This window comes from Salvelinus alpinus, chromosome 13 (assembly GCF_045679555.1).
Source record: "Salvelinus alpinus chromosome 13, SLU_Salpinus.1, whole genome shotgun sequence".
NCBI classification, from domain to species: Eukaryota; Metazoa; Chordata; class Actinopteri; order Salmoniformes; family Salmonidae; genus Salvelinus; species Salvelinus alpinus.
This window is the reverse complement of record NC_092098.1, coordinates 27,322,075-27,348,803: the sequence shown is the minus strand read 5'-3', so window position 1 is coordinate 27,348,803 and position 26,729 is coordinate 27,322,075. Positions and strand designations below refer to the sequence as shown.

At 40.9% G+C, this 26,729-nt stretch overlaps 1 protein-coding gene and 1 pseudogene across 2 annotated transcripts in view; one reads left to right on the top strand and one right to left on the bottom strand.

Annotated features, from left to right (window-relative positions):
- Positions 1–34: 34 nt before the first annotated feature.
- On the bottom strand, positions 35–11,950 carry LOC139537478 (GTPase Era, mitochondrial-like; annotated as a pseudogene).
- The window catches only part of LOC139537474 (protein FAM222B-like), a 62,341-nt gene continuing 47,504 nt past the window's right edge, over positions 11,893–26,729 (top strand). Inside the window, exon 1 of one of the 2 annotated variants that reach the window (XM_071338827.1) lies at positions 11,893–12,030. The gene's annotated coding sequence lies outside the window, so the exon portion shown is untranslated. Of the gene's footprint in view, positions 12,031–20,399; positions 20,623–26,729 lie in introns of those variants that run through there. The other variant, XM_071338825.1, reaches the window with a different exon arrangement.

Sequence of the window (26,729 nt, the reverse complement as noted above, 5' to 3'; positions counted from 1 at the left end):
AGGTTACACATATGAAATTGTATGAAAGCATACATATTATTATTTGTTTTTTATTTATCATTTCATATACTCCTTGCAGTGTACATCTTTTTAAAAGCAGTTGGTTTGTCTAATTGAAGATTACCTCTAGTATTCTGCACTAAACATACGGTTGTTAGGAGTGTAACTGCCAGTGTAATCAATGGAGAGCAGCTGTTTCTGTAGACAGAGTGAACTGAGACATTACAGCCCTCTCTCTCCCCCCCTCTTCTTCTCACCGTCTCACTCTCTTCATTGAGACACCCCAGCCCTCCCTCTCTTTATCACTCTCTCTCTTTGGCCTTGCTTTAGGCCACAGGGCACACACTTGTTTTTCATCAAGATAGCCTGGATAGTGACAGCACATAGAGCAAACTTACAGGGAGGGGGAGAAATGAACCTAATTACCATTATCTGACCGATTTTTACCAGCAGGCTAAAGCTCCATTTTACCAGCAGGTTAGCGCTCCATTTTACTAGCAGGTTAGCGCTCTATTTTACTAGCAGGTTAACACTCTATTTTACCTGCAGGTTAGCACTCTATTTTACCAGCAGGTTAGCGCTCCATTTTACTAGGAGGTTAGCACTCTATTTTACCAGCAGGTTAGCGCTCTATTTTACCCACAGGTTAGCGCTCCATTTTACCAGCAGGTTAGCGCTCCATTTTACCAGCAGGTTAGCGCTCTATTTTACCAGCAGGTTAGCGCTCTATTTTACCAGCAGGTTAGCGCTCCATTTTACCAGCAGGTTAGCGCTCCATTTTACCAGTAGGTTAGCGCTCTATTTTACCAGCAGGTTAGAGCTCCATTTTACTAGCAGGTTAGCACTCTATTTTACCTGCAGGTTAGCGCTCTATTTTACCTGCAGGTTAGCGCTCCATTTTACCAGCAGGTTAGCGCTCCATTTTACCCACAGGTTAGCGCTCTATTTTACCAGCAGGTTAGCGCTCTATTTTACCAGCAGGTTAGCGCTCTATTTTACCAGCAGGTTAGCGCTCCATTTTACCAGCAGGTTAGCGCTCTATTTTACCAGCAGGTTAGCGCTCTATTTTACCAGCAGGTTAGCGCTCTATTTTACCAGCAGGTTAGCGCTCTATTTTACCAGCAGGTTAGCACTCTATTTTACCAGTAGGTTAGCGCTCTATTTTACCAGCAGGTTAGAGCTCCATTTTACTAGCAGGTTAGCACTCTATTTTACCTGCAGGTTAGCGCTCCATTTTACCAGCAGGTTAGCGCTCCATTTTACCAGCAGGTTAGCACTCCATTTTACCTGCAGGTTAGCGCACCATTTTACTACCAGCAGGTTAGCACTCAATTTTGAATTCCATTAAAGAGAAACAATTCAGTCCTCAGGGGTTTTGCTTAGAGAGAAAGAATAAGAAGGATAGATAGAAAGAGAGCGAGAAAAATATAGAAATCAAGGCTTGAGGGGACAGCAATGCTATTGTCAGCTGACAGAGAGAGAAAGAGAAAGAGTGAGAGGAGAGAGACAGGGGGTGGATAGCACAACAGGGACATTCGACAGACAGAACGTGACTGTGCTACTCCCTGTTCAATCATCACAGGGCCAGGTGAGGCAGAGGTCTACTGCCAAGGGGAAGGTTCTGGAAGCCTAAAATAAAACATGAACCTTTTCACAGTTCGCCTCACCACACACACACCAAAATATAGCCATTTAAATAACAGAGGTGGAGAGGTAAAAATTATAATTACAAGATAATATGTTACAGAAGCTCTGAAAGACAAACCAGTGAAAAATATATGCAAAAATATACGCAAGTCATCCTTTACTCAAGAGCAATGCTTATGCAAGAATACAGTATGATGACCCTTGAGAGAAGTGACTGTAGAAAAGGCTGGGAACAAGTTCAAGGGGAGAGAGCTGTCACTGTGTTCCCATTAACTCTCAATAGCTGACTCACGATGAGCACTCACAAGCTCAGCAGCACAGTTTAGCTGTAGGTCTGTCCACAGTCAAGCAATAGAAACCAGTCATATCTTTCACTGAATATAGTGACCAAGGAATCCGTAGAGTTCAACCATGTTAATTTCCAACACACTAGGCCACCATAATACTGTGTTTGCTCCAGATGATCATAATACTCTGTTTCCCATAATCCTCTTCAATTCTTCACCTTCACTGAGAGCCTCAGCTTGACCTCCCTGAGGAACACAGTGCTAAGGTCCTCTCCAGCCTCTCTGGCTATCCTGGCAACCATCTGACCAGCCTGGCCAATCACCATTTTCTGTCACCAGGATAAATAAAAAAAACAGAGAAAAGGAAATACATTATATTAATATGAGCATGCATTTCAATATAATGCCAATGTTTTAAGTCCACAAGAGGACCCCAGTTACTACAGCAGATAAGAAGAATGTATACTGTAATAATCACTCGGTCCTAACAACCAAATATACAGTAAATCAATGACTTTCAACTCTGTCATCATTCACTTAACTGAATGAAAACTAGAGAGTAGCATGGTGCAGGGATAAAGTTTAAATCACTGAGCACTGCTGCACCACTGCAGATATAGGCTAACATTCATCCAGTCTGTCTGACATTAAAAAAGTATGGTTTAAAAAGGAGTCTGCTTTACTGTATATAAATTACACCACTTTTTGTACATAGTCCCCCCATTTTATGGGAGCAAAAGTATTGGAACAAATTCACTTACAGTTGAAGTGGGAAGTTTTCATACACTTTGGTTGGAGTCATTCAAATTAGTTTTTCAACCACTCCACAAATTTCTTGTTAACCAACTATAGTTTTTGCAAGTCAGTTAGACATCTACTTTATGCCTGACACAAGTCATTTTTCCAACAATTGTTTACAGACAGATTATTTAACTTATAATTCACTGTATCACAATTCCAGTGGGTCAGAAGTTTACATAGACTCAGTTGACAGTGCCTTTAAACAGCTTGGAAAATTCCAGAAAATTATGTTATGGCTTTAGAAGCTTCTGATAGGCTAATTGACATCATTTGAGTCAATTGGAGGTGTACCTATGGATGTATTTCAAGGCCTACCTTCAATCTCAGTGCCTCTTTGCTTGACATCATGGCAAAATCAAAAGAAATCAGCCAAGACCTCAGAAAACAAATTGTAGACCTCCACAAGTCTGGTTCATCCTTGGGAGCAATTTCCAAATGCCTGAATGTACCATGTTCATCTGTACAAACAATAGTATGCAAGTATACACACCATGGGACCACGCAGCCGTCATACCGCTCAGTAAGGAGACGCGTTCTGTCTCCTAGAGATGAACGTACTTTGGTTCGAAAAGTGCAAATCAATCCCAGAACAACAGCAAAGGATCTTGTGAAGATACTGCAGGAAACAGGTACAAAAGTATCTATATCCACTAGAGGTCGACCGATTATGATTTTCCAATGCCGATACCGATTATTGGAGGACAAAAAAAGCTGATACCGATTAATCGGCCGATTTATTATTATTTTTATATATATATATATATATATATATATCATACACACACACACATTTTTGTAATAATGACAATTGCAACAATACTGAATGAACAATGAACACTTTTATTTTAACTTAATATAATACATAAATACACACACGCACACAGCTCTGAAGTGACAATGATACTGAAGAGTCTGCTTAGGAGACAAATACTCTCAACTGTTTGAATAAAAATAGAGTTTAAGTTACCTGTGATGAATGTTGAAAACAAAAACTTTAATTTCTATATGCAGGAAATCCTATTTTAATAATGGGCATGGTAAGAATTGACAACCAAAGTGCGAGTCATAATTCCCATGACACCTAGCAAAATCTGAAAAGCGGTTCCTTCATTTATTCCATAGGATATTTTTAGATTCACTTAAAATAAGGTCTGTGTTTCGTGTAGGCTTACATCACCGTGCCAATTTTATAACTGTGTAGATATCCATAGGACAAGGTAACTCTGATCAATATTGGCTAAATATAAGCGAAGAAAAAAATTATAATTGTAGACTGGATTTATGAAAATATGTTGACAAACGTTACCTTATCCTAGTGAGATTTACACGTGAAAACGTTGAGGCGGTTTAAGCCTGCACGAAACACAGACCTTATTTGAAGTAGATCAAGACATTCTCTATGGAAGACATGAACGGTAAAATAACGAAGGAACCCCTTTCAAATTCAGCCGCAAGTTATTACAGGAATTATAACGCGTCGACTATTTCTCTCTAAACCCTATACCTTTGACTAATCCGGAAACTATCACCTCGAAAACAAAACGTTTATTCCGTTACGTATTTTATCTAACGGGTGGCATCCATGAGTCTAAATATTCCTGTTACATTGCACAACCTTCAATGTTGTCATAATTACGTAAAGTTCTGGCAAATTAGTTCGCAAAGAGCCAGGCGGCCCAAACTGTTGCATATACCCTGACTCTGCGTGCAATAAACGCAAGAGAAATGACACAATTTCACCTGGTTAATATTGCCTGCTAACCTGGATTTCTTTTAGCTAAATATGCAGGTTTAAAAATATATACTTGTGTATTGATTTTAAGAAAGGCATTGATGTTTATGGTTAAGTACACATTGGAGCAATGACAGTCATTGATTGATTGTTTTTTATAAGATAAGTTTAATTCTAGCTAGCAACTTACCTTAGCTTACTGCATTCGCTAACAGGCAGGCTCCTCGTGGAGTGCAATGTAATCAATGCAAGATTGGATCCCCCGAGCTGACAAGGTTAAAAATCTGGCGTTCTGCCCGTGTTCCTAGGCCGTCATTGAAAATAAGAATGTGTTCTTAACTGACTTGCCTAGTTAAAAAAAGATTAAATAAAGGTGTAAAAAAAAAAATAATAATAATAATATCGGCAAATCGGCGCCCAAAAATACCGATTTCCGATTGTTATGAAAACTTGAAATCGGCCCCGATTAATCGGAATGGGATCGGTCGACCTCTAATATCCACAGTACAACAAGTCCTATATTGACATAACCTGAAAGGCCGCTCAGCAAGAAAGAAGCCACTGCTCCAAAATCGCCATAAAAAAGACAGACTACAGTTTGCAACTGCACATGGGGACAAAGGTCGTACTTTTTGGAGAAATGTCCTCTGGTCTGATGAAACAAAAATAGAACTGTTTGGCCATAATGACCATCATTATGTTTGGAGGAAAAAGGGGGAGGCTTGCAAGCCGAAGAACATGCATCATGTTGTGGGGGTGCTTTGCTACAGGAGGGACTGATGCACTTCACAAAATAGATGGCATCATGAGGAAGGACAATTATGTGGATATATTGAAGCAACATCTCAAGACATCAGTCAGGAAGTTAAAGCTTGGCCGCAAATGGGTCTTCCAAATGGACAATGACCCCAATCATACTTCCAAAGTTGTGGCAAAATGGCTACCAAATACTAATTGAGTGTATGTAAACTTCTGACCCACTGGGAATGTGATGAAAGAAATAAAAGCTGAAATAAATAATTATTTCTACTATTATTCTGCCATTTCACATTCTTCAAATAAAGTGGTGATCCTAACTGACCTAAGACAGGGAATTTTTACTAGGATTTTAATGTCAGGAATTGTGAAAAACTGAGTTTAAATGTATTTGGCTAAGGTGTATGTAAACTTCCGACTTCAACTGTATACAGTGGGGCAAAAAAGTATTTAGTCAGCCACCAATTGTGCAAGTTCTCCCACTTAAAAAGATGAGAGAGGCCTGTAATTGTCATCATAGGTACACTTCAACTATGACAGACAAAATGAGGAAAAAAAATCCAGAAAATCACATTGTAGGATTTTTTATGAATTTATTTGCAAATTATGGTGGAAAATAAGTATTTGGTCACCTACAAACAAGCAAGATTTCTGGCTCTCACAGACCTGTAACTTCTTCTTTAAGAGGCTCCTCTGTCCTCCACTCGTTACCTGTATTAATGGCACCTGTTTGAACTTGTTATCAGTATAAAAGACACCTGTCCACAACCTCAAACAGTCACACTCCAAACTCCACTATGGCCAAGACCAAAGAGCTGTCAAACGACATCAGAAACAAAATTGTAGACCTGCACCAGGCTGGGAAGACTGAATCCGCAATAGGTAAGCAGCTTGGTTTGAAGAAATCAACTGTGGGAGCAATTATTAGGAAATGGAAGACATACAAGACCACTGATAATCTCCCTCGATCTGGGGCTCCACGCAAGATCTCACCCCGTGGGGTCAAAATGATCACAAGAACGGTGAGCAAAAATCCCAGAACCACACGGGGGGACCTAGTGAATGACCTGCAGAGAGCTGGGACCAAAGTAACAAAGCCTACCATCAGTAACACACTACGCTGCCAGGGACTCAAATCCTGCAGTGCCAGACGTGTCCCCCTGCTCAAGCCAGTACATGCAAGTTCATGCATGTCCAGGCCCGTCTGAAGTTTGCTAGAGAGCATTTGGATGATCCAGAAGAAGATTGGGAGAATGTCATATGGTCAGATGAAACCAAAATATAACTTTTTGGTAAAAACTCAACTCGTCGTGTTTGGAGGACAAAGAATGCTGAGTTGCATCCAAAGAACACCATACCTACTGTGAAGCATGGGGGTGGAAACATCATGCTTTGGGGCTGTTTTTCTGCAAAGGGACCAGGAAGACTGATCCGTGTAAAGGACAGAATGAATGGGGCCATGTATCGTGAGATTTTGAGTGAAAACCCCCCTTTCAGCATGACAATGATCCCAAACACACCGCCCGGGCAACGAAGGAGTGGCTTCGTAAGAAGCATTTCAAGGTCCTGGAGTGGCCTAGCCAGTCTCCAGATCTCAACCCCATAGAAAATCTTTGGAGGGAGTTGAAAGTCCGTGTTGCCCAGCAACAGCCCCAAAACATCACTGCTCTAGAGGAGATCTGCATGGAGGAATGGGCCAAAATACCAGCAACAGTGTGTGAAAACCTTGTGAAGACTTACAGAAAACGTTTGACCTCTGTCATTGCCAACAAAGGGTATATAACAAAGTATTGAGATAAACTTTTTGTTATTGACCAAATACTTATTTTCCACCATCATTTGCAAATAAATTCATTAGAAATCCTACAATGTGATTTTCTGGATTTTTTTTTCTCATTTTGTCTGTCATAGTTGAAGTGTACCTATGATGAAAATTACAGGCCTCGCTCATCTTTTTAAGTGGGAGAACTTGCACAATTGGTGGCTGACTAAATACTTTTTTGCCCCACTGTATGTGTATTAAAGTAGTAAAAAGTTAGGTATTTGTTCCCATATTCATAGCACGCAATGACTACATCAAGGTTGTGACTCTACAAATTTGTTGGATGCATTTGCTCTTTGTTTTGATTGTTTCAGATTAGTTTGTGCCCAATAGAAATTAATGGTAAATCATGTATTGTGTCATTTTGGAGTCACTTTTATTGTAAATAAATGTGGATGCTACCATGATTACGGATAATCCTGAATGAATCGTGAATAAGGATGAGTGAGAAAGCACAAATATTGTACCCCCAAGACATGCTAACCTCTCACCATGACAATAACAGGGGAGGTTAGCATTTTTGGGGGGGGTTATGATATTTGAGCATCTGTAACTTTCTCACTCATCATTATTCACCTAACTTTTTACTACTTTAATAAACATATATGTGAATTTTCCCCAATACTTTTGCTCCCCTAAAATCAGGGGGACTATGTACAAAAAGTGCTGTAATTTCTAAATGGTTCACCCGATATGAATGAAAACACTTTAACCTCATAGTCATTGTTTGAGTTCAAATCCAAAATGTTGAAGTATACAGATATTTTTTTATTATAAATGCTTCACTGTCCCAATAATTACAGAGGGCATTGTATCTAAATCAACATTCAAAATAGTACTGAAAAATGCAACACACTTACCATGTGACTTTCTTTCTTCAAATACAGTTTTACTGCTATTGCGAGCAAAAAATAGTTAATATAATTTCAATTAGTACTACTGTGTGTATTTCTCTATATGTGCTACAATGTTTATGTCTGGCACATAATCATCATATATTAGGGACTAAAGTGTAAATAATTGTGATTCGACACTGGACCTACAATACATCTCAAGCTGGGATAGGAGGTAGCTCTTGACAGTTACATCTGCATGTGGCTATATGAGTGCAGTGTATTGTCTGGCTGTGAAGTCTGTGTGCGTCCGTAATGACAAGTCACCTGTGTCATTGTGTAGGGCACTTCATTGGGCAGATACTCGAGAAGCTTCTCTCTGACAGTGTTGGTGCAGACCTCCTCAGGAGTCTGGTCAGTCAGAACGTCACTGTGGTATTGCCAAGAACCAGGCTTCGACCCCACTACTAGGTACCTCTGTAGGACAGACAGACATGATGTCAATAGCAATATTAGTTGTCACACATCAACATAGACGCAATTGCTTTCCATGGGTTTTAAATAACTTTAATTATTCCACAATGAGTGTACTTGTCTACTTGGTATCAGATTTGCTTCTAGTCCGTATATGACCATAAGCTACCATCACCTTCAGTGTCTCCACATCCTCTCTATCCACAGCAGAGAGCATGAAGACATCCTTGAAGTGGGCCCAGCCCTGTTGGGTCTTCAGGGCTCTCAGCTGCTTCTTACTCAGCCCTGACTGAGCCTCACTGCCCTCACCAGGAGCCACATCACCACCTGGCTCGCCCTCATCTCCAGACCCTGGTGTCCTGGTCTCCCTGTCTGTCCTCCTCTCAGCCCAGGGGGGACCTGCGGACCTGCAGCTTCCGCCCATTCACCACTCCACATGTCAGATTTGCTGTAATCTCCAACAACCTGCTCTTGCTCTTCAGCGAGTCAACCTGTGCCATACACACAGTAGAGGGTTCATGTAACAATTCATATGTAGTAGACAGTTCCTAGTATATTACATGGTAATAATGCATTATATCATATGACAACCACGATCTCACCTCAGTGCATATGATCAGTGTTATGATTGACTTTATGATGAGGCCATGGAGAGAGGATGAGGTTTGCATGTGTCTGCTATATAAATAGAGAAGTACCTTATTGAGAACAAGGACTGCTGTGATATCTGGGTACTGGGTCAGGCATTTCAGGACCTCAAAGTCTAGCTTGTTGCAGGCCCACTTGTCCGACACATCCACCATTATCAACACTGAAGAGATAACAACAAGAAGAGGACATAAACACAATGCAGTGCATTGTCATTTGCCCAAAAACGTTTTATTTCAAAGGAATTGCAAAATGTGTGGGACCACATATTGTTTAAAAAGCATAGACTAGACTGTCTGAAAAGCAATAGCCTTACAGCAGTCATCTGTGTGCCCGAAAAGTTGCAAAAAGTGAAGAATCATACAGTACCAAGGTCAGCTTCCTTGACTGTATTCCAAAGATCCTCGAAGAGAGACTTCTCCAGCTGGTGCCTGTGGAGAAGATAAATAGCCCGTGGGAGATTCGCCTATTTCATTTTATGCAATGCAATACCACAGTACTGAAAACGGTGTAAGAAATCACATCTTGACTTTGGAAGGTGTAGTGAGTCCAGGAGTGTCCAGTAAAATCTAGAGAGAATGTATAAGTATGCATGTACAGTTGAAGTCGGAAGTTTACATACACCTCAGCAAAATACATTTAAACTCAGTTTTTCACAATTCCTGACATTTAATCCTAGTAAAATGTCCCTATCTTAGGTCAGTTAGGAACACTACCTTGTTTTAAGAATGTGAAAGGTCAGAATAATAGTAGAGAGAATGATTTATTTCAGCTTTTATTTCTTTCATCACATTCCCAGTGGATCAGAAGTTTACATACACTCAATTAGTATTTGGTAGCATTGCCTTTAAATTGTTTAACTTGGGTCAAACGTTTTGGGTAGCCTTCCACAAGCTTCCCACATTAAGTTGAGTGAATTTTGGCCCATTCCTCCTGACAGAGCTGGTGTAACTGAGTCAGGTTTGTAGGTCTCCTTGCTCACACAAGCTTTTTCAGTTCTGCCCACAAATGTTCTATAGGATTGAGGTCAGGGCTTTATGTTGGCCACTCCAAGACCTTGACTTTGTTGTCCTTAAGCCATTTTGCCACAACTTTGGAAGTATGCTTGGGGGTCATTGTCCATTTGGAAGACTCATTTGCGACCAAGCTTTAACTTCCTGACTGATGTCTTGAGATGTTGTTGCTTCAATATCTATTTTGTGAAGTGCAGCAGTCCCTCCTGCAGCAAAGCACCCCCACAACGTGATGCTGCCACCCCGTGCTTCATGGTTGGGATGGTGTTCTTCGGCTTGCAAGTCTCCCCCTTTTTCCTCCAAACATAACGATGGTCTTTATGGCCATTATGGCCATTTTTTGTTCCATCAGACCAGAGGACATTTCTCCAAAAAGTACGATCTTTGTTCCCATGTGCAGTTGCAAACCGTAGTCTGGCTTTTTTATGGCGGTTTTGGAGCAGTGGCTTCTTCCTTGCTGAGCGGCCTTTCAGGTTATGTCGATATAGGACTCGTTTTACTGTGGAAATAGATACTGTTGCACCTGTTTCCTCCAGCATCTTCACAAGGTCCTTTGCTATTGTTCTGGGATTGATTTGCACTTTTCGCACCAAAGTACGTTCATCTCTGGGAGACAGAACGCGTCTCCTTCCTGAGCGGTATGACGGCTGCATGGTCCCATGGTGTTTATACTTGCGTACTATTGTTTGTACAGATGAACGTGGTACCTTCAGGCATTTGGAAATTGCTCCCAAGGATGAACCAGACTTGTGGAGGACTACAAAAAAAATATCTGAGGTATTGGCTGATTTCTTTTGATTTTCCCATGATGTCAAGCAAAGAGGCACTGAGATTGAAGGTAGGCCTTGAAATACATCCACAGGTACACCTCCAATTGACTCAAACTATGTCAATTAGCCTATCAGAAGCTTCTAAAGCCATGACATAATTTTCTGGAATTTTCCAAGCTGTTTAAAGGCACAGTCAACTTAGTGTATGTAAACTTCTGACCCACTGGAATTGTGATACAGTGAATTATAAGTGAAATAATCTGTCTGTAAACAATTGTTGGAACTTGTGTCATGCACAAAGTAGATGTCCTAACCAACTTGCAAAAACTACAGTTTGTTTACAAGACATTTGTGGAGTGGTTGAAAAACGAGTTTTAATTACTCCAACCTAAGTGTATGTAAACGTCCAATTTCAACTGTATAAGTGTGGTTATCTAATCAATATAAAGTTTGTATATTGGACAGATACTGTACATAATGTAACACAGCACTGATAAAATAATGAACAATTGCCAAATTTCTGCTATGCTCAATGCATGGTCTGAGAGGTGATTCTCACTTGAACAACAAACACCTATGAGAGATCATGTTCAAAGAAACTGGTGTTAATGGAAAATAAACTCCAGGCTGACTGATGCCATGATGTTTACAGCTTAAACTGAAAAAACTGGCCAGTACAATAAAGTGAACTACCTTTCAGCCAAGCAGTTGGTTGGACAGTGTGGACTTCCCAGCATTTGGGGCACCAATAATGGCCACTCTTAAAACCTTTGATTTCTCTGGTTGACTGGATCCTTCACCAGCCATGATATTTGCTTAGCTGAAACAAGAGTTTAGGGGTTGACATCAGAAATATGAGTAAAATATGAGGTACATAATACAGATCTACAGAATACAGGGGCATATGTAATATTCATACTATAGTCTACACATTCAGTGCGCAGCATTTGCATAAGGAGCAACTGTACTACTATGCCAGGAGGTAACCCTCTTTTGTTTTCAGAGGCAGCAGCAGCAGTTGTGTTTACCGCTGTCGGGCGGAACTGAGGCTGGATAGTGATAAAGACTGTCATCTGTCTCTGCCTTTCGCCAGTCTGCTCAGAAACGCATCCGATGTAATAAAACAGGCGGGGGTGAAGCGAAAACCCTGTCCATTATTGGTCCCTGGACGACGGGCAGCCCATCCTAAAACCAAAGCAACAGAAAGAGACATCGAGAATATCATCATCACTGCGTATCCCTGCCAGGTAACTGATGCAACGGCTGTGCCTAGTTTACAATGTCGCAGGAATCAGATAAAAAAAATATTATAATTATAACTAAATGACATGTATGTAACCTGACATCAATGGAGTTATTTCCTCAACATGAAATAAATAGCTAGCTGGATAAGGCATGGCTGTCAAGAAAATCTCATTATTGCAGACCCTTCCAGTTAATGTATTATTTCAGACAAAATAAAATATATTTCTGGTTGGTGGAAAGGCTATTACATTTATATGATCGCTTATTAATTTGAGAGAAAGCTAAGCAGATACGGTAGAAGATGACTGACCCGTTCGGAGAAATTGTGACACATTTAACAGTGGCGCAGAGATGTTGAAAGCAACTCTCGGAAAATATACAGATTTTCGGGAAAATCGAGATGCTCACACGGAAAGCCATTTATGATATAAACTTATCTTGCCGCGTTATCGATGAAATTCCAACATATTTCGGTGACACTATCCGAAACGCAAGGTTACTTCATGGCATGATTATTTACGTTCATATTGCACTTAGGGGGGCAGCCATGATGGATAAACAAAAGAGTGGTTTTGTCTGTGGAAGAGGTTCTGCTTGGTTGTTGTGGCGAGCTATTGGCTTTACCGCCCCCTAGCGAACAAGAGGAGGGAACGCCATTGATCTTTATTGCTTGACTTCTGATTCCATCTCCTGATTCCATCTCCATCTCCATCTCCTTCCATCATCTCTCTTCCATCTCCATCTCCATCACCCCAATGGAACCACTGAATGTTGGATCACATTATAGAAAACCACATAATGTAGAAATATGCATTCAATAGCTGACACATCACAAACAATTTAAAGCTGTCTTCAGTTTGAGAGGGATGTTAAAACTGTAAAGTGCTGCACCTGAGAAGGAGCAACTACCAGCTCTCTGCATTACATCCATGATAAATAATGTGTCTTCTGAGCCATTGCTATTGGTCATAATAGCAATCTCTTTGCTGCTTATCTCTGGCAAATGTATGTATTTATTTTTTATTTAACCTTTATTTAACTAGGCAAGTCAGTAAAGAACAAATTCTTATTTACAATGACGGCCTACCAAAAAGCAAAATACCTCCTGCGGGGACGGGGGCTGGGATTAAAAATGAAAAATAAATAACATATAAATATAGGACAAAACACACATCACGACAAGAGAGACAACACTACATAAAGAGAGACCTAAGACAACAACGTAGCAAGGCAGCAAAACATGACAACACAGCATGGTAGCAACACAACATGACAACAACACGGTAGCAAAACAACTTGGTAGCAGCACAAAACATGGTACAAACATTGTTAATACTCAACTGAAAGTAAATTAACTTGAGCTTTTATTGATGAAATAGGCCTATGGATCATCACACTGAGAAAAATGGCTTGATAATATACATGAAAAATAAGCAACAGACAAGTCTGCCATTACAGATTGTCAGTCCCCGAAGGCTATTTACGTACCCCTTGGCGCTGACTTGTTTATCCCCGGGGGTACCCACATGCACCACAGTTTTGGAAAACACTGCAATCGAAACGCCCTGGGCTTTAGCAACATGTTATCCTGAGGAATACGCAGCAACGATGCCTAAATGTCCTTACTTACTAATTCACAACAAGAAGTTGACAAAAATTGGATATGATTATACATTATAAGTCTGCTCTAAGGTTAATTTAAGGATAAGGGAGTGCATATGTAGTTGATCGATTGATTTGTTCTATTTTATTATGTTGTTTTCAGTCTCTTTCCTCGCAAGTAAAGCAAGAGAGAGCAGATGTTTCCTCATAGTCCATCAAACATGCCGTCTGCTTGTTAGTCTTCCAGGACTCCCTCAGGATGTAACAAACACCTCCACTGGGGAGGATGATGTAGGATATCAGGTAGCTCACAATCTGTCATCATCCAACTCTAAAAGTTCTGCAGAAGAAGAGGGAGCAACAAAAACAGAGCCTTTAGCAGACACTCACTGTGGAATAGACTTTCAGTGGAACTAGAAACTGAAGGATATTTGAGGATCAGTATGTTAGAACTGAGCTCTCTCGCACGCTTTCAAACACTCACGCACGCATGCACACACGTACAGACACGCACGCACGCACGCACGCACACACACACACACACACACATACACACACACACACACACACATTTATTCAAGGCCTTTGCTCCCTCAGGGCTTTCCTCACATGGCCATTTCACGTGGGAGTGCATCAGAGTTCTTTCTATGACTGCATTAACATTGGCCTTCAAAAAGGGAAAGGGCTCTCTCCAAAAAGAACAAAATGGCTGTGCCTGCAAACCATTTAATCATAAATTATTGTAGAGCCCATGTTGCCATTTAAAGTGCACTTGTCAAGTGGAAATGGAATACTGTCATAGAAGATCTCTTCTCTGATCTGGTTCATTTTCCAATTCATTCTATTCTCTATCTTGCATCTGTGATGTTTGATAGCAGTAATGTTTCTTAATTGTCAGTAACAATGAAGCCAGTAACCTCCCCCAAAACATACAGTGAATTCCATTCCTCTTGCTTATCTATGTTGACTCCAGGCAGAAAGTAACTCCTGTCACGTCAAATTTACCCAGCATCTCCTATAGCAGTCAGACTAACTAGATGTGCCTTAACAGGCAGCTGCTAGAGTGAGGCTGTCAACCTTGCTGCTGGCGAGGAATAACAAAGTTTATGAAATAATAAGCATGAGACATGAGCACGTCAAGAGGTAGCTGTGGGAGAAGGCAGGCAGGGGTTGCCAATGCAACCGAGCATTCACCAATCCATTACATATGATTGCAGTCAGTAACACAATACAGCAGCTGCACAGCTGCCACATCCTCTATAAGGCCTTCATCAAAATGCTTTTTAAGAAACACCCACCAGGTCACAAATATTCTCTGTTGATTGTAAAGTCCCTCTGTCATTGGAGCGAGAGAAAAAAGTTAGTCAATCTAGACTTGCAATCAATATGACTTGTCTGTAAAGTGGATCGATTATGCCTCCCTTTGAAATCATCAATCATGTCGGCGGTGAATTTAAAAAGCGTAATTAGGTACAGCTTTCCTAAACATCCTGTATTGACATTATTCTGGGGCAGGAGAAAAGACACCATTCTGCGTCATTAACTTTGTACTATGGCCTGATGTGCCCACTGCTGTGCTGTTACTTTCCCATCCCCAGATGAAGTCACTGTGATTGGGCTTTCAGACAGAGCTCTCCCCCTGCCCCCTCACTTGATGTTGGGATTTGGGTGCAGTAACACTTGCAGGCCAGGCAGGATTTGTCTTGGGTCATTGTAATGGTCTGGTCGGGATGATAACCAAGTAATTTCCATGTATTATATAATGACATATGATGTCTCAATCCGTTACAGTTGAAGTGGGAAGTTTACATACACCTTATCCAAATACATTTAAATTCAGTTTTTCACATTTCCTGACATTTAATCCTAGTAAACATTCCCTGTCTTAGGTCAGTTAGGATCACCACTTTATTTTAAAAATGTGAAATATCAGAGAGTGATTTATTTCAGCTTTTATTTCTTTCATCACATTCCCAGTGGGTCAGAAGTTTACATGCACTCAATTAGTATTTGGTAGCATTGCCTTTAAATTGTTTAACTTGCGTCAAATGTTTCAGGTAGCCTTCTACAAGCTTCCCAGAATAAGTTGGGTGAATTGTGGCCCATTCCTCCTGACAGAGCTGGTGTAACTGGTTCAGGTTTGTAGGCCTCCTTGCTCGCACATGCTTTTTCAGTTCTGCCCACAAATGTTCTATGGGATTGAGGTCAGGGCTTTGTGATGGCCACTCCGATACCTTGACTTTGTTGTCCTTAAGCCATTTTGCCACAATTTTGGAAGTATGCTTGGGGTCATTGTCCATTTGGAAGACCCATTTGCGACCAAGCTTTAACTTCCTGACTGATGTCTTGAGCTGTTGCTTCAATATATCCACATAACGCTACAAGACCATGGTGCTTGCCTACGGAGCTGTGAGGGGAACGGCACCTCCGTACCTTCAGGCTCTGATCAGGCCCTACACCCAAACAAGGGCACTGCGTTCATCCACCTCTGGCCTGCTCGCCTCCCTACCTCTGAGGAAGTACAGTTCCCGCTCAGCCCAGTCAAAACTGTTCGCTGCTCTGGCAGCCCAATGGTGGAACAAACTCCCTCACGACGCCAGGTCAGCGGAGTCAATCACCACCTTCCGGAGACACCTGAAACCCCACCTCTTTAAGGAATACCTAGGATAGGATAAAGTAATCCTTCTAACCCCCCCCCCCCCCTTAAAAGAGTTAGATGCACTATTGTAAAGTGGTTGTTCCACTGGATATCATAAGGTGAATGCACCAATTTGTAAGTCGCTCTGGATAAGAGCGTCTGCTAAATGACTTAAATGTAAATGTAAAATAATTGTCCTTCCTCATGATGCCATCTATTTTGTGAAGTGCAACAGTCCCTCCTGCAGCAAAGCACCCCACAACATGACGCTGCCTCCCCTGTGCTTCACGGTTGGGATGGTGTTCTTCGGCTTGCAAGCCTCCCCCTTTTTCCTCCAAACATAATGATGCCAAACAGTTCTATTTTTGTTTCATCAGACCAGAGGACATTTCTTCAAAAGGTACGATCTTTGTCCCCATGTGCAGTTGCAAACCGCAGTCTAGCTTTTTTATGGCGGTTTTGGAGCAGTGGCTTCTTCCTTGCTGAGCGGCCTTTCAGATTATGTCGATATAGGACTCGTTTTACTGTGGATATAGATACTTTTGTACCTGTTTCCTCCAGCATCTTCACAAGGTCCTTTGCTGTTGTTCTGGGATTGATTTGCACTTTTCGCACCAAAGTACGTTCATCTCTAGGAGACAGAACGCGTCTCCTTCCTGAGCGGTATGACGGCTGTGTGGCCCCGTGGTGTTTATACTTGCGTACTATTATTGTTTGTACAGATGAACGTGCTACCTTCAGGCGTTTGGAAATTGCTCCCAAGGATGAACCGGACTTGTGGAGGTCTACAAAAAAAATATCTGAGGTCTTGGCTGATTTCTTTTGATTTTCCCATGATGTCAATCAAAGAGGCACTGAGTTTGAAGGTAGGCCTTGAAATACATCCACAGGTACACCTCCAATTGACTCAAACTATGTCAATTAGCCTATCAGAAGCTTCTAAAGCCATGACATCATTTTCTGGAATTTTCCAAGCTGTTTAAAGGCACAGTCAACTTAGTGTATGTAAACTTCTGACCCACTAGAATTGTGAAAAGTTAAATAATCTGTCTGTAAACAATTGTTGGAAAAATTACTTGTGTCATGCACAAAGTAGATGTCCTGACCGACTTGCCAAAACTATAGTTTGTTAACAAGAAATTTGTGGAGTGGTTGAAAAACTAATTTTAATGACTCAAACCTAAGTGTATGTAAACTTCTGACTTCAACTGTATATCATATACTTGCTACTTATTATTATTCATGGTACAGTAGTATTGCTGATTCAAACCACCATTTAAGATTTTTTAAACTTTGCCTACCTGTTTGTAACTTGTTTTGTATTTTTCCCAGCAAAGAGATATTCATTCCTATATCACAGATATATAATTACCTGCTCCTAAATACCTGGCATGCAGGAGTTAAGAAAATATTTTCGGTACCAAGTCAATGTGCGGGGGTACAGGTTAGTCGAGGTAATTTGTAAAGTGACTATGTATAGATAATAAACAGAGAGTAGCAGCAGTGTAAAAACAAAGGAGGGGGGAGTCAATGTAAATAGTCTGGGTGGCCATTTGATTAATTGTTCAGCAGTCTTATGGCTTGGGGGTAGAAGCTGTTAAGGAGCCTTTTGGTCCTAGACTTGGTGCTCCGGTACAGCTTGCCGTGATGCAACCGATCAAGATGCTCCCGATGGTGCAGCTGTGGAACTTTTTGAGGATCTGGGGACCCATGCCAAATAATTTCTGTCTCCTGAGGGGGTAAAGGTGTTGTTGTGTCCTTTTCACAACTGTCTTGGTGTGTTTGGACCATGATAGTATGTTGATGATGTGGACACCAAGGAACTTGAAACTCCCGACCCACTCCACTTCAGCCCTGTCGATGTTAATGGGGCCTGTTCGGCCCTCTTTTTCCTTAAGTCCACAATCAGCTCCTTTGTCTTGGTCACATTGAGAGGTTGTTGTCCTGGTACCACACTGCCAGGTCTCTGACCTCCTTCCTATAGGCTGTCTCATCGATGTCGGTGATCAGGCCTACCACTGTTGTGTCGTCAGCAAACTTAATGATGGTATTGGAGTCGGGCTTGCGGGTGAACAGGGAGTACAGGAGGGGACTAAGCACACACCCCTGAGGGGCCTCAGTGTTGAGGATCATCGTGGCAGATGTGTTGTTACCTACCCTTACCACCTGGGGGGCGGTCCGTCAGGAAGTCCAGGATCCAGTTGCAGAGGGAGGTGTTTAGTCCCAGGGTCCTTAGCTTAGTGATGAGCTTTGTGGGTACTATGGTGTTCAATGCTGAGCTGTAGTCAATGAACAGCATTCTCACATAGGTGTTCCTTTTGTCCAGGTGGGAAAGGGCAGTGTGGAGTATGATTGAGATTGTGTAATCTGTGGATCTGTTTTGGCGGTATGCGAATTGGAGTGTGTCTCGGGTTTCCGGCATGATGGTGTTGATGTGAGCCATGACCAGCCTTTCAAAGCACTTCATGGCTACCAATGTGAATGTTACGGGGCGGTAATCATTTAGGCAGGTTACCTTCGCTTTCTTGGGCACAGGGACTATGGTGGTCTGTTTGAAACATGTAGGTATTACAGACTCGGTCAGGGAGAGGGTAAAAATGTCAGTGAAGACACTTGCCAGTTGGTCCGGGCATGCTTTAAGTACACGTCCTGGTAATATGTCTGGCCCCACGGCTTTGTGAATGTTGACCTGTTTAAAGGTCTTGCTCACATTGGCTATGGATATCGTGATCACACAGTCAGCCGGAACAGCGGGTGCTCTCATGCATGCTTCAGTGTTGCTTGCCTCGAAGCGAGCATAAAAGACATTTAGCTCATCTGGTAGGCTTGCGTCACTGGGCAGCTCGCAGCTGTGCATTCCTTTGTAGTCCGTAATAGTTTTAAAGCCCTGCCACATCCGACTAGCATCAGAGCCGGTGTAGTAGGATTCAATCTTAGTCCTGTATTGACGCTTTACCTGTTGGCTGATGGTTCATCTAAGGGCATAGTTGGATTTCTTATAAGCGTCCGGATTAGTCTCCCGCTCCTTGAAAGCGGCAGCTCTAGCATTTAGCTCGGTGCGGATGTTGTCTGTAATCCATGGCTTCTGGTTGGGATATGCACGTACGGTCACTGTGAGGACGATGTCGTCAATGCACTTATTGATGAAGCCGGTGACTGAGGGGGTATCCTCCTCAATGCCATTGGATGAATCACGGAACATATTCCAGTCTGTGCTAGCAAAACAGTCCTGTAGCGTAGCATTCGCGTCATCTGACCACTGCCATATTCCGGCATCTTGCCTATGCCGTTCTGTACCATCACTCATTCATATATCTTTATGTACATATTCTTTATCCCTTTACACTTGTGTGTATAAGGTAGTAGTTGTGGAATTGTTAGGTTAGATTACTTGTTGTTATTACTGCATTGTCGGAACTAGAAGCACAAGCATTTCGCTACACTCGCATTAACATCTGCTAACCATGTGTATGTGACTAATAAAATTTGATTTGATTTGATTTGTATTAAGCAAGTCACTGGTACTTTCTGCTTTAGTTTTAGCTTGTAAGCAGGAATCAGGAGGATGGAATTATGGTCAGATTTGCCAATTGGGGGGCGAGGGAGAGCTTTCTATGCGTCTCTGTGTGTGGAGTAAAGGTGGTCTAGAGTTTTTTGCCTCTGGTTGCGCATGTGACATGCTGGTAGAAATGAGGTAAAACGGATTTATATTTGCCTGAATTATAGTCCCCGGCTATATTTTAGGGAGGTGCATGAAGTGGACACTGGATTATGTGTACATATACATGCTTTGAATTACTGTGATAAGCAATGAACTGTTTTCTAGTCTTGCAAATGTAGAAATATAAAATTATTTGTCATTTTTAACTAGCCCAGTCATATTTTTTATTTATTTTTTATTTAACATATATTGTGTACCAATATGTTATGCATTCAATATCGCCATCAATATGATAATGATCACCACCTTTGTTATTGTCACAGTAATGAAGGATATCAATTCAATTCTGGAAATGTTATTTATTAATCGATGACATTTCCCTCATTCTTGGGACTTTGCCCGGTTAAACGTTGTCACTGACCACAGTTCTAGGACCAGCTATGCCTAACCTTATCAAAACCTTAATCATTATTTAGGAAAATGAACCAAACTGGTCTTAGGGGAAAACTTCAGTCAAGACCGACTTGGCTCGGTGCTGAGAAATCCTGCGCATGCGTTGGAAGTTTCTGCCGCAGACAGCAGCAGCAGTGATTCGGCAACGCAGAGTAACAACAAATAGCAAAACAAATCTGTATTTGAATTTTAAACCATGACGATGTTTTAAGGAATGCCTTTCGAGGAGGTACATGGAGAGTAAGTATTTCTACCTAATATCTGATTTAGTTCATCACGCTGGAAGATAATTACTTGTCGTAAATGTGTGCAAAGCAGAGACGGCAACAAAGGAGTCAACGTTAGCTAACAAGCTGCTAGCTTTCTGTTTCATTAGTTAGCTTGCTAGTTAGCCTGCTATCCAGGTAGCTAGCTACGAGTTAGCATGCTAACAAGCTAGCCCTTGATCATGACTCTCGGGTCCATTACACATACGAGTCATTGGACCTTAAGTTGTAACTATACAGTAGGATCCTTTAAGAGTACATCTTGGGCTAGCGTACAAGCTGTCTATCGATATTGCACTTACAAAAATTTAATTAAACGTTATTCCCTTGTTCAAATAACTCTTAATTCAAGGTTAGTGGTAGCTGAATTTTGGCATTACGTTCGATACTTCAGTTTTCTATACTGAATGTGTCAACTAGCCAGCATCTTATGTCGTCTAATGTTGATGCTAAATCTATCATAATTGAACGGATTATAACGGATTACATTATCCTCAATAAATTAATTAGCTATACATTATTTTACCTAACCATTTTGTCGAACATTTAGCTAGCTAATGTACTGTAGTTATCGACTGTAATCAATTTGTTAGAATATGAAGATTGTATTTTCTTTATTGTGGCATTAACTAACGTTAGCTAATTGTTTTGAATTACACACAGGTTGATTTTCAGTTCACTGAATAACGAGTCAACTATGTAGTTTACAAGCATACCACCTCCTTAAAATATTGTCATCTCAGCCAGGGGCGAATAGCGGGTGTGTTCTTCTCTGGGGAGATGGATAATTAATTGATTGCCAACTTTCTGCATTTGGACAGCCTGCCGCTGGTGGGTGGGCTAGGTCGAATTTGTTGTGCTTACACTTACAGTAAAGTTACGCAGTGTGTTTCCCAATTGCTGTGCTGCTTTGATAGGACTGAATCATCCAGTAGCCATGCAAGGGCTCCAGAATGGCACAGTACCTGGTTCGAATTCAGGCTGTATCACATCTGGCCGTGATTGAGAGTCAGATAGGGCGTCGCACAATTGGCCCAGCGTTGTCCAGGTTTGGCCGGGGTAGGCCGCCATTGTAAATAAGAATTTGTTCTTAACTGACTTGCCTAGTTAAATATATAAAAAAAGATAGAAGGGTTAATAATTTCTTTGTTCGGTCTGTCTCTGTGAGGTGGAGGCTGAGAGAGAGAGACTGGAGAAGCACCTGACATAGCTAACAGTGGCCTTTGAAACAAGACAGGGGTCAGGTGTGTCAATGCCACCATATTCAGATTGATCTGACAGTCAAGGAGTGGTTTGGATGTGATGTCAGAAACTGTTATCATTTTGCAGGGCTTTTTTTTCTGATAGGGCTACTGTTCCTCATTTTCATAGACAGACACTCAGTATTGTGACTGTCTCACAGTTTAGCATGAATATAATCTCTCTCGACAATCCAGCATTTAGTTGTTCTTCTACACATCAGCGTATTATTAGTGTTTAACTTGGACTCCTCTTACACAAACCAGTGAGAGGTTTGGCAAGGTAACAAAAGCTCGACCTCATGCATCTGGCTTTTTACTTTGCAGAAAGCTGTTTGATTGGTCAAACAGACTGGCTGAGGCTTCCTATTCGAACGAGATCCAATTGTCATGAACCGAAATGTGAATTCTGGGTTGATGAGTAAAACAATTGTACATATCCATGTATATGGAGGAGAGGGTAGCCGCAGCCCGGAGTATAGATGGGTTAGCTGACAACGTTACGAAAACGATGTGCGTGCTTCCATGGGGCAGAAGCTAGCCTGTCATTGTGATTCTGGATGGCCAGGATGACCAACCAACAACTGTAACAATGCATTTGAGACAAGTGCTCATTGTGCAAATTTATTTACGTATTCAATAAACATTGGAGACAAAATATAGCTTGCATGCTGTCAACAGTCTTAGCCAACCCCTTTGTTTTGCCCCATAGTAGTGCATGCTTCGGTTTTGTTGCTAAACAACAAACCTGTCTATGGGGGAGTGGGTGTGTAGAAACCGCTCTGCTATCCACCTAATTTTGGAACGCTTTTAAAACACGAAAACCAAACGCGGGAAACTATGTATACAACTTCCTCCGCGCTGCTGCATTACCATAATTCATATGTGCGCCACTAAAAATCCCTGCATTAGCATGTTTCTGTTAGCTGAAACATCATGAGAAAATACACCATATTACTTTCCTGCTAATGTGCCTGGACCTTGTAGACTAAACTGCAGAGAAAACCCCCATAACTGATCCAAATGGTTGCCAATCAGGCAGGCTGGATGCAGTTAATTCAAAAATAATATGCATAAAAAAACACCAGGCTTTTGAGCGTTTATTCAAATGACATAGACTATTCACTGCAGTTTAAAGACTGGAGTTTTGTACTCACTTGAAACAATAATAATGTTGTTGTAGCCTAGGTAGGATACATTTCTTGTCCCCATTTCTAAAACAATATGGTAGCTTGTCGAGCTGCATACCTGGGGACTGGCAGGTGGTGCGCTCATAGTGTGTAGCTACCTATTATTTAGTTATATGATAGTTTTTTTTCTTTCGCTGTGTAAATTCACTGGATATATTCACTGCAGTATTAAACATTGAGCCTATAAATTATGGGCTAATATGCATACACTTATAATTTAGGCTATATAGGCTGTTCCTTTTAAATCCCAGGAAAAGCCGGCCTGACGCTTACATCGAATTATTTTCTTTAGCCATTTTCTTGTCTAACAATCTAGGCCTAATCAATAGTGGAGCTTTGCGTGTCCAAGGACCACAGAGCGCAGCCTGGAGGAACGCACTACAGATCTGCCATTTCATAATATTTTAACATTTTTCCTGCATTTTGACAAGTAAATATTTAGCCTATAGCCCTAATATTTAGCTAATGAATGGCCTAATATTTAGCTTCTTACTTTGGCTACACATCACTCGCCTCTCTCGTCCAGCTGTTCCCATGCGCAACAGGCTATAGGCTACGCAAGCCTCTCCGCAATAGGCCATTCCTCTTCTCGTGAAGAAATCTCAGGAAAATCTGTAGCTGCAAAAGCTTTAGTACATTTATTTTGCTACCTTGTTTTATACTAGGCCTAATAGCCTATTCGGGGAAAGAAGCAGGCTTGCTCTTGCTAATTGCTGAATGTAAAACAGGCCTACAGTATAGAAATGCATATCAGGGAAAGTTGAGAGAGTGCATTGGTGTTAGAGGTCGACCGATTATGATTTTTCAACGCCTATACCGATTATTGGAGGACCAAAAAAGGCCGCTACCGATTAATCGGCCCATTTTTTTTTTTATATATAAAAAATAAAAATGTATATATATTTTTTTAAATTAAATATTTGTAATAATGACAATTACAACAATACTGAATGAACACTTATTTTAACTTAATATAATACATCAATAAAATCAATTTAGTCTCAAATAAATAATGTGTCACGATCGTTATATGGTGGAAGAGAGGAGGACCAAGGCGCAGCGTGATAACAATACATCTTCTATTTATTGAAGACGAAAATGAAGAACACTTAAACAAACTACAAAACAACAAATGAACGCGACGCTATAAACAAATAGTGCAGACACAGGCAACTAACATAGACAATAAGCCACGAAATACCCAATGAATATGGCTGCCTAAATATGGTTCCCAATCAGAGACAATGATCAACAGCTGCCTCTAATTGAGAACCAATCTAGGCAGCCATAAACATACAAACACCTAGACTAGACACTGCCCCATAAACATACAAAAAACCCTAGGCAATACAAAACACATACATTCCCCATGTCACACCCTGACCTAACTAAAATAATAAAGAACAAAGATAACTAAGGCCAGGGCGTGACATAATGAAACATGTTCAATTTGGTTTAAATAATGCAAAAACAAAGTGCTGGAGAAGAAAGTTAAAGTGCAATATGTGCCATGTAAAAAAGCTAACGTTTAAGTTCCTTGCTCAGAACATGAGAACATATGAAAGCTGGTGGTTCCTTTTAACATGAGTCTTCAATATTCCCAGGTAAAAAGTTTTAGGTTGTTATTATAGGACTATTTCTCTCGCCAGCATTTGTATTTCATATACCTTTGACTGTTGGATGTTCTGATAGGTACTTTAGTATTGCCAGCCTAATCTCGGGAGTTGATAGGCTTGAAGTCATAAACAGCGCAATGCTTGAAGCACAGCGAAGAGCTGCTGGCAAATGCACGAAAGTGCTGTTTGAAGGTAGGCTGTTTGCCTACCACCGCTCAGTCAGACTGCTCTATCAAATCATAGACTTAATTATAATATAATAACACACAGAAATACGAGCCTTAGGTCATTTAATATGGTCAAATCCGGAAACTATAATTTCGAAAACAAAACGTTTATTCTTTCAGTGAAATACAGAACCGTTCCATATTTTATCTAACGGGTGGCATCCATAAGTCTAAATATTGCTGTTACATGGCACAACCTTCAATGTTATGTCATAATTATGTAAAATTCTGGCAAATTAGTTACGGTCTTTGTTAGGAAGAAATGGTCTTCACAGTTCGCAATGAGTCAGGCGGCCAAAACTGCTGCAGATACCCTAACTCTGCTTGCACAGAATGCAAGAAAAGTGACACAATTTCCCTAGTTAAAAGAAATTCATGTTAGTAGGCAATATTAACTAAATATGCAGGTTTAAAAAATATATGCTTGTGTATTGATTTTAAGAAAGGCATTGACGTTTATGGTTAGGTACACATTGGTGCAACGACAGTGCTTTTTTCGCGAATGTGCTTGTTAAATCACCCGTTTGGCGAAGTAGGCTGTGATTCAATGACAAATGAACAGGCACCGCATCGATTATATGCAACGCAGGACAAGCTAGATAAACTAGTAATATCATCAACCATGTGTAGTTAACTAGTGATTATGTTAAAATTGATTGTTTTTTATAAGATAATTTTAATGCTAGCTAGCACCTTACCATGGCTCCTTGCTGCACTCACATAACAGGTAGTCAGCCTGCCACTCAGTCTCCTCGTGGAGTGCAATGTAATCGGCCATAATTGGTGTCCAAAAATGCTGATTACCGATTGTTATGGAAACTTGAAATCGGCCCTAATTAATCGTCCATTCTGATTAATCGGTTGACCTCTATTTGGTGTGATCACTTTTGGCCGGTTATGATAACATTGTTGCATTGCAAATAGTTGCACAGGACATGGAGATGAGCACAGTGAAAAAGACCCAAAAGAATTGACAACCATTAGAAAAATGGAAATCACTTGCAAACCACTTGAGCAACGTGGTAATGACATACTGTAAAAGATGTGCAGGCAAAATGGCATTTGTTGTTGAATTGCTACATTTAAATGTGAGTTACTATATTTTTCATTAGGCCTACATGTACATTGAAGTATCATTTGCAGTTTTCACTATGACAATGAACACACCATAAAAACACTGAATGCTCTTAACCAGTACCTGTTCATTAAAGACCTCATGAATGGTCTAGTGTTACCACCTTATTAATAGGCAGCATGCAGTAGGATGCGTTGATCAGTTGAATGACGGGTGTAGGACTGTAGAATGATTAACTTTCCTCTAGTGTGGATGCTCACCAATGTTTTATAGATTAATACAACAATGTCATTACAAAATCCTATTAACATGGATTGCTTCATTCTCACTCGTACAGATGGAGTGATATTGATATTGGTAATATTTGACACTTTTTGAAAAGTGCAGTTAAACAGAATGTCGCAAACCCATGCTAGTTCCCATATAAGGAGATGGCTGTGACTAGATAGCATTGTAAACGACAAGGGAAGTATTATATCAACCAATGTTATTTTCTTACAGCACTCCTTTCCACACGCCTATACTCTGGTCACCATATTGGGCTGCAGCTATATGGGAAATGTTTGGGGTTGAGAGAGGGAGGGGGATGTTTCAGCCTGTGTGCCTCGACAGATCTGGTTTAGGTGACTCCTCATTACAAAGAGTAGATTTCTTCCTGCTGCAATTCTGGACATCTATTACCATGCATTTTTAGCAGAAGGGATCTTTTCTGTATTTGTGCAGATTCACCAAATG